The following is a 9,767-nucleotide window of genomic DNA, read 5'->3' on the forward strand; positions in this document are numbered from 1 at the left end:
TGCCATGCTAAATCTCATTTAAATGTTACTGTTTTAAAACTGTGTATCGTTATTTTTTTTAATAGATATAATTTATTATTTTGAAATTATTATATTAAAATTTGCAATCACCAAAGTGATCAAATTTATTAAAGTGTATAATTTTAATCCGATGCTATACAAATAACATGTTTATGTTAAATAATAGTATTTATTATTATAAGATATATAGAGATCATCCAAAGATGAATCATGACTTATAATTAATAAAATTAAAGTTTTATCATACTTGTTGCTTGTATATCCAAAGATAGACATGCATGTTCTTTTGAGTATATTATTGAAATGTACGTAGATATCACCCAAGGGTGAATTTAGATACATGATTAAAGTTACAATTAGTTTGAATCCATGAAGTTTATTCAAAGCATTAACGCATGAGCACGTGTAAATGTTTGCAGTTGCTACTAATATGTTTTCCTTGGGCAACACAATGACAAAGTTCAATGGGCTAAACTATGTCGATTGGTCTGAAAAGATCCAGTTTCAACTGGGTGTTATGAACTTGGATATGGCATTGATAATGGACGAGAAGCCCGCAGCCATTACGGAGGACAGTACGGAAGAAGTGTATATGGCTCAACCTGAAGGTTTTGTTACTGCAGGAAAAGAAAATTTAGTGTGTAAATTAAAGAAGTCAATATATGGATTAAAGCAGGCTTCTAGACAATGGTATCTTAAATTTAACAATACTATTTTGTCATATGGTTTTGTAGAGAACACTGTAGATCGGTGTATCTATATGAAGGTCAGTGGGAGCAAATTCATAATTTTAGTCTTATATGTTGATGATATTTTACTTGCTGCCAATGATTTTGCTTTGTTACATGATGTAAAGAAGTTTCTCTCCAATAAATTTGAAATGAAGGATATGGGTGAGGCATCATATGTGATAGGAATAGAAATATTATGTAATATATCACAAGGACTATTGGGAATGTCTCAGAAAGGCTATATAAATAAAATTTTAGAGAGATTCAGAATGGACAAATGCTCTGGAGGGACATTTCCTATTCAGAAAGGGGACAAGTATAGTCAAATGCAATGTCCCAAAAATGAATTAGAGCGAAAAGAAATGGAGTCTATTCCCTATGCATCAGTGGTTGGGAGCTTGATGTATGCCCAAACATGTACCCGACCGGATATTAGTTTTGCTGTTTGTAACACCCAGAAATTTGCCCTCCTCATTCATGCATTCATTTTTAGGTCATTTAACATTTCATATTGCATTTTTAGGTCAGTTAACATTTCATATTGCATTTTTAGGTCAGTTAACATTTCATATTGCATTTCATCATGTCAATCAGGATCAGATCCAAGAAGCTTGAACATCATCCGAGACACTTTGTGGGTTCTATCCGGGTGATCAGTCAACATAAGGGAAAGACTTGAGTTACTTCCAACGGGTTCAAATGGGGTCTATTCATCACATAAAGCACTAATCTTGAAGAAGCAAAATCTGTCCCCAAGCTGTCATGCTCGCTAGGCGAGCAGCGTGGTTCGCTTAGCGAAAGGAATTGTCATGCTCGCTAGGCGAGCAAATCCTTCACTAGGCGAAGCGCGCACATTTTTGAAAATAAAACAGAAAGTCATGGGCTTGAGTTGCTCTCATTTGAGCCCACAAAGTCACAAAAATCATGCTATAAATACAGAACTCCATTGACTCAAAAAAGGGGACTATTCCTATTATCAGAGAGAGCTAGAACAGAGCTGACAGGATTCAGAGCAACCTCCAGGGACTGAAAGGAACTCATCTGCAAAGAACATATTCTGCCTCATACAAACCCTAAGATTGCCCTGCAAACCCAACCGGGCAATTCAATTTCATTCGATCTCTCCGATCAGGTTTGCCCTATTCCCATTATTTTATGCTTTTAATTTGAATACTCTGAATGTGTGAGGTATTATCGTGAGGTTTTGCCCACGAGTTTAGATATGCATGAATGTGTAAACAATACCTTGAATGTTTAATCGTTTCGTTACTGATGGATACCATAGGGTTTGGGGTTTCCGAGATCAGACTGTTATCAATGAAGAACCCAAAACCCGCAGGCGTTTGCTAGCACCTTCGCTAGGCGAGCCTGTAGCGAGGCTTCGCTAAGCCTTCGCTAAGCGACGCAGCAGCGATCGCGACAGCAGTTGCTTTCCTGTTTGCTCTAATCTGTTTTGTGTTTGTCATGGCATTGTTTTCTCCTGATTCCATCCTGTTACTCTAACCCATTTGTTGAGTTTTTGTGAGGGCTCACATGACTCTTGAAGGGATAGCTTGCACGGTATTCCACTTTATTTGTGGGATACCACCTGGAGGTTTATTCCGATTACCCGTACTGACTCGCTTTCTTTGATGGTGCTAGCTTGAGAGATCTCCGGGTTTCTTATTTCTCTAATTGTTGTTACTTCGGATCTTTATCCGTACGGTAGATCTCTTGATCCCTTTATTTTTCCCGCATTTTTACCGTTTTCTTAGCTGGAAGACCTCGATAGGAGGCAATGTTTTGTTTGTTTAGTTTTGTGCCCAAAGACCTCCAAAAAGAGGCATCAGTGCTAAAGATCTCCATGAAGAGGCAATTGACGGATAAAAGGGATTAGTAATCAATCCCCCGTTATTCAGTGTGTCGTTCCTTAAGATCACACTACGTGTCGATGCTTCAGAACAAAAGCCCAAGATCTTTTGTCCGGTCGGTCAATGGAGAGGGTTCCATCTTTTTGAACCCCCACTTTTTGTCATGAGTTCACCCTGTCCAGGGTTAAGAGCTGTGAGGTCTTATCCTCATTACCCATTTGATCTGTTCACCCTGACGTTCAGTGTCAGTGGTTAAGAGCCCATTTGATTACCCTTCCATGGCTTGTTTGTCGAGGTTGATATGACCCCTCTTGACTAAAGCCCTACCCCTGTGTGTTTGAGCCCCTTTGCTGGCGTGTTTACTTTATGCATGTTTGTTTTGTATGGTTTGATAGTCTCCCATTTGCATGTCTATTAAGGTAGCGTGGTTCCTTCGTCTAGGACTGCCTTTTTGCATGAGCATCCCTAAACAACCCAACTCATTGATTTTTCTTCTCCTAAGAACATGTTATCTCCTTCTACTACAAGCGAGTAAGTCTCCAAAGGTCGAGCATCTAGTAGATTGCGTAGTAACATCGTTCACCCAAAACACAACCCTTACCCCGTAGTTAGCCGAACTACGTTTTGCTCTGATTCTCATTTCAGATGAGATACGTAGGCATAAGACGCGATGTCTTATCGAGCACGCTTCCCCCTAACCCTTAGGTAGCCGAGCTACGAAGACTCTGATTCTCATATTCAGATGAGATACGTATGCAGTGGATGCGACATCCGTGCGAGTCATTTTCTTTAAACCCCTTTTTAGTAAATAGTACATTAGATAAACCCACACCCTTTAGACAAGAACAACAAAAGTGGATCCCGTAGAGTACTATAGATGCTTAGGGGTGCTAATACCTTCCCTTCGCATAATCGACTCCCGAACCCAAGATTTGGTTGCGAGACCTTGTCTTTTCCTTTCCTTTTTCCAGGTTTACTTCGAGCATTTCCTTTCCCTCCTTTGGGATAAATAACGCACGGTGGCGACTCTTCTGTCATTTTTCTTTCTCGCCGGTTGTTTTTTCGCATCTCCTTTTTTAGGTTGCGACAGCTGGCGACTCCACTGGGGACCCTGTTTCCCTAAGCGAGTGCCTCCTAGCTTTTGTAGGTTGTTTGTTTGTTAGGTGTTTATTTCTTTTGTGCAGTTATTTATTTGCTTTATTGCATTGTGTACATATCATTGTTGTATCTGTTGGCTCTGTTGGTTTCTTTGTTAGGATGGGATGTTCTATGAGAGATAAGCCCATTACCCAGGCTTGAGTGTACACACAGGTTTTAGAGTGGATAGTCATGAGGCTTGCGTGGCGTGTTGCTACGTTAAGTCGTTCATGAAGAGCCACACCCAGACGAGGTTTCTTTTGGATATATTCTGTCCTATGGGTGTTCCATAACGACATGATGTTCCTCTAGAAATCGTCGACTCTGGTTACCATTTCCCGAGAACTCAGTCGAGGCCTCTCCTCCGAGACACGTTTATGTTAGCTCTGGTGGGCGCATTCTCGCTGCTCAATCCGAGGACCCCGAGACTGGGAACTTGCTATTAGGATGTCCTGTTGAAGGGAGTCAATGGAGGTCTTTTATCCCGTAATAATGACAAACCTTCAGTGGTAAACGTATTATTCTCGACTGAAGGGCCAAAGTTGACAAACTTCTGTTCTTAGAACCTACTAGTGAGGGGCGGGCTAAATTCAGAAAACCTTAACCTCCAACTAACCCGGTTTTCTGGAGCAGAGCTTTGATCTCGCATTATATTACTCAGTGGGTTTCTCTCCAGGCAGTGCAACCTGACAGATATTCAAGCGGATCCAGCAATCCTGATTGACATGCCTTTGCATTGCATAACATCATATGCATATTTGCATCCAACATCTCATGCTTATTCATTTGCAGGGTATTTCCCTTTCAAAAAGGGGGGTGCCTTCAAATTGAATAAGCAGTGCATCGCATACCATGCATATTAACCCTTGTTTGTTTTGCAGGTGTCACTGCAGTGTCTAATGTTTGTTCCCTGTCTCAGGCATTATTGGTCCCAAGCGAGTCCACAGGTACCCGACCAAGGAAAATCGTCCGCAACTAGCGATGGACCAGGTACAGAAAGAGTTGGCTGATATGCGTGAAAGGATGGATCAGTTTATGACATTGATGACTGGTATGGCAGAAGGCCAGGAAAAGCTGAGGGAATTGGTTGAGCAACCGAGGCCCGATCCAGAGGTAGAGATACCAAATGCTAAGGGAAACCCTGGTAACCCTGGGAACACTGATAACCCTGTGAACACTAGTAACGCGGGTAACGCAAATGCTGATGGAAACCCGGGTAATGTTGGAAACACGGGGAATGTTGGAAATGGTATTGGCGGAAGGTACAATGTGAATCAAGGAATTCGGATTAACGGGCGCCCCGTTACTGAAGATTATCAGTATGATCAATTCTCTTTGCACGACGAAGCCCATGAGACCACTCGCCGTATGGATGAGCTTGTTGAGAAGCTCAAATCTTTGGAGTCTCAAAATTCCTTAGGTTTTGATGTCACAAATCTTGGTCTGGTTCAGGGAGTGAGGATTCCTCACAAGTTCAAACCCCCTACTTTTGAGAAATACAACAGGGCTTCTTGCCCACGCACTCATCTCCAATCTTATGTGGGAAGGTTGGGAGCTCACACGGAAGATGAAAAGTTGTGGATGTACTATTTTGAAGACAGTTTAACTGGAGCTTCTGGTGAATGGTATTCTCATTTGTCTCGTACTACCATCAAGAGCTGGAAAGACTTGGCAGAGGCTTTTGTCAAGCAATATCAATACAACTTGGACATGGCTCCAAATCGGACATTGTTGCAAGGAATGTCTCAGACTGCCAAAGAAACCTTTAGAGAATATGCTCAGCGTTGGAGACAAATTGCTGCGTCCGTCCAACCCCTTATGTCTGAAAGGGAGATGGCGGACATGTTCATGAACACTCTTCAAGGCAATTATATTGAGAGGTTGGCTGCTTGCCCGTCAATCAGCTTTGCAGAGATAGTAATTGTTGGAGAAAGAATCGAGAGTCTGTTGAAGTTGGGCCGAATTCAAGACAACAGTGCTTCCAAGAAACCGTTTGCTGGTAACGGTCACCGAAGAAGAGAAGGCGAGACAAGCGTTGTGTATGCCGGCAGAGGCAGGGGTAGAGGACGCCCTAATTATTATCAAGATCAAGTGGCCGCAGTCACTATTCCAACACCTGCTCCTCAACAGCAACAACAACCGCAGTATCATCCGCAACAGCAACCCAGGTACAACAATCAACAACAAGGAGGTAATTCGGGTCAGTAGAGACACTTTCAACAACGTCCAAGACAAACGGACCGGGTCATTGAGCAAATCCCAATGCCTTATTCTGTGTTACTCCCCAGGCTGATTGACCTGAATCTGGTTACGTTGAGAACTCTGGCCCCACCAAACGATCCCAATAATTTGCCTAGAGGTTATGATGTCAATGCCAGATGTGCTTTTCACTCCAACGCACCTGGCCATACTACAGATAATTGCAAGGCTCTCCAGCTAAAGGTACAAGATTTGAGAGATGCCCAAGCTATCAATTTTTCTCCGGTGCCTAATGTTATCCAAAACCTGATGCCAGCCCACGGCGGGCAGGGGATTAATGTTGTTGAAGTAGTTAAAGCTGGTAATGCCCAAGGCTGGGGCAAATTCGTGGAGCCAATAATCAAAGAAGACAAGTTTGGATTGGGGTTTACTCCGGGGTCTCAAAAGAATGAAGTCGGTACTTTCTCCAGCGGGGGTTTGGTTTCTCCCCACATCGTCAACGCTGCAGACAAAGACAAGGCTGACAGCGACTGTGACTTAGATAGCTGGATTCGCCCGTGTGTCCCGGGAGAAAAGCTCAATAATTGGTCGTCTGAAAAAGTCGTCCGGGTTACTCTACTGAAAGAGTATTTTTTATTGTTTTCCTTTTATTACATGCATAATAAAGTCTTACACTTTTCCCAAGGTGTAATGACTCATCTGTAGGGCCATCCATTCATTTACATTTCGCAATTATTTTCATCATCAATAAAGGACAGCTTTTGCAAAAAAAATTGTGTTCTCTTTCTTTCAATTATTTTTTTACTTTTAGAAATGGCAATGTTTCTTTTTCGTTTTTCTTTCCAAAAATCTCGTAAAGCATGATCCTCCATCAAGCAGAGATGATCACCCGGATCTCACTGCTAACGACACTGCTATGGCCAAGTATGACTTCGACAATCCTATCTATCAAGCCGAAGAAGGGGTTGAGGAAGATTGTGAATTGTCTGAAGAGTTAGCCAGGTTGTTGAAACAGGAGGACCGAGCTATTACACCTTATCAGGAGGTGATTGAGACCGTCAACATTGGTACCAAAGACGACAAGAAAGAGATCAAGATCGGGGCCAGTCTACAGGCCGAGGTGAAAGAACAGTTGATCAGTATGCTTCGTGAGTACGTCGACATCTTTGCTTGGTCCTATCAAGATATGCCAGGTTTGGATACCGACATCGTTGTGCACAGGTTACCGTTGAATGAAGATATGCTGTCGGTGAAGCAAAAGTTACGCCGAACTCATCCTGGAAAGGTCAATGGGTTGTGTGCTCGGTCAGCATGACGAGTCAGGTCGAAAAGAGCATGCAATATACTACCTTAGCAAAAAGTTTACCGACTGTGAACAAAGATATTCACTGCTCGAGAAAACTTGTTGCGCTTTGGCATGGGTTGCTCGCCGACTAAGACAGTATATGTTGACTCACACTACTCTATTGATATCAAAGATGGATCCAGTCAAGTATATTTTTGAAAAGCCAGCGCTTACCGGAAGGGTTGCTAGGTGGCAAATGATACTGACAGAGTATGACATCCAATACACTTCACTAAAAGCCATCAAAGGAAGTGTCTTGTCAGACTATCTTGCAAAGCAACCGATTGATGATTACCAACCTATGAGGTTCGACTTTCCTGATGAAGACATCATGTTTCTCAAATCGGAAGATTGCGAGGAACCAATCCCGGAGGAGGGGCCTGACCCTGAATCCAAATGGATTATGATGTTTGATGGGGCGGCCAACGTCAATGGTCGCGGAGTTGGTGCAGTGTTGATCACGCCGGAGGGAGTTCATATGCCACTTTGTGCCAGAATAACTTTTCCCTACACCAACAATGAAGCCGAATACGAAGCTTGTATCCTAGGACTTGAGGAAGCCATCAACCTACGGATTAAAACCCTGGATGTTAAGCTGGACGAAGCAGAATGGGTCCGTTCTCGATACAACCAGCTGAGCCTAGTTGAGGAAAAGAGACTAGCAGCTATATGCCATGGCCAACTATATCAGAGACGAATGAAGAGAGCATTTGATCAGAAAGTGCGCCCTCGGGAGTATCAAGTTGGTGAATTGGTACTCAAAATAATTCTTCCTCCCAACACAGATCACAGGGGAAAATGGACACCGAACTATAAGGGTCCATACGTGGTTAAAAGAGTTTTCTTTGGCGGAGCTTTGATGCTAACAACCATGGATGGCGAAGACTTCCCATCCCCTGTCAACTCAGATGCAGTTAAAAAATACTTCGCATAATTGACCCGCTGGACAAAAGAAAAAGAGTCCAGGCAAAAAAGGGCATCCCGACGAACCAAAAAAAAAAGAGGTTCGGGCAAAAATTAGGGATATAAAAAAAATGTACACCCGGTGAGTCAAAAACCCGAAAGGGCGGCTCAGGCAAAAAAGGGTATCCCGATGGATTGAAAACCCAAAAGGGAGATCCAGACAAAAGTTAGGGAATAAGCGAATGACTGCGATCTGAGTCCATCCGTGTTATATCACCGTTTCATTCAATCCGGCAATCTCCGAAGGTTAAAGATCGACTAATCATCCACTTCAGAAAGCAAGATGAGCAGAGCGTCTTGAGGTCATACGAGCCATAGCAGAGTCGAAACTCAGTGGGACCCCGTTTCCACATTGCCATTAGGATAGTTTTCTTTTGTTCAATTTATAGCGATCGCCTCTTTTCAGGCTTCCTGATGTACTCGCCTATTCCTGGCACAAATTTTTCAACCAATAAAAGTCGAATAATTTAGTTAAAAAGCCTCTTTATTTTTCATTTATCAGTTTGTTTGCAAAAGACGTCTGAATTCTTGATTAAACATATTGCATCTGAACATAATGGTGGCTTTTACAGATGATTTGCACAGGAAAACATTTAAAATTGCTTTGAATGTGCTTAATCCCAGAAGGTGAATTCAAATCGAGTAATTCCCCCGGGACATACGTGTGTGATTGCAGGTCACAGGAACCGGATGCCAAGTCATGAATCCTCATCCCCAAGCGGTTGACAAAGTCTCTCCTCAGCAGAGCATGTCCCCTAGTAGAGTTGCACTTTGTATCCCCAGCAACAGCGGAGTGGTTGCATCCCCAACAGACAAGAGGGGGGTGTTCCCAGTGTTCATCTCATCCCCCAGCAGATTATTTTTAATAGATTTGTTTTGATCCTCAGCCTGAGGATGATCAGCAAGTTCATATCCCCAACAGAGGTCGATTCCTACGACATTTCCCCAGGAGATGCTTTCCCCACAGACTCTCCTCACAGAGCCTCGCCAAAAAAAGTTCTCATAGTTGATACTCTCCCAGCAAGGTCAACTTTTCAAAAAGAAGAAGTCGATTTATTTTCGGTGGCTCTCCGGTCCCGGCAGACGGATCATTCCCCACAGAGCATTCAAGGATTGATACGGCGATCCGTTCCCTACCGGAGTTTGCTTCCCCAAGCAGATTTCTTTTTGCACCATGCATAACATTTGCATTTGCATGCATATCAAGCATACACATTAGCTGATAAACAGGTTCTTCAAAGCAGACTGAAGAATTACTTTACAACCAAAATCATGAGATTCAACCAGAGAATCAAGTGTGTGTGATCCAGCATGAGGGTCATTTCGAAGATTCAGCCTGAGAATCGTTTTCCAAAGAGCCAGCCTGAGGTTCAACTTGAAGATTCAGCCAGAGAGTCGCCTGCAAGCGTTATTTCCCCAACAAGCCAGCTAGAGGAGTAGATTGACAGCTCAACAGAAAATCAACCTACAAGAGGATCCAACCCGCGGATAAAAAAAACCTAATTGAAGAGTCGTTACAAC

The sequence above is a fragment of the Lathyrus oleraceus genome, chromosome 3 (assembly GCF_024323335.1).
Source record: "Lathyrus oleraceus cultivar Zhongwan6 chromosome 3, CAAS_Psat_ZW6_1.0, whole genome shotgun sequence".
Taxonomy (NCBI): Eukaryota; Viridiplantae; Streptophyta; class Magnoliopsida; order Fabales; family Fabaceae; genus Lathyrus; species Lathyrus oleraceus.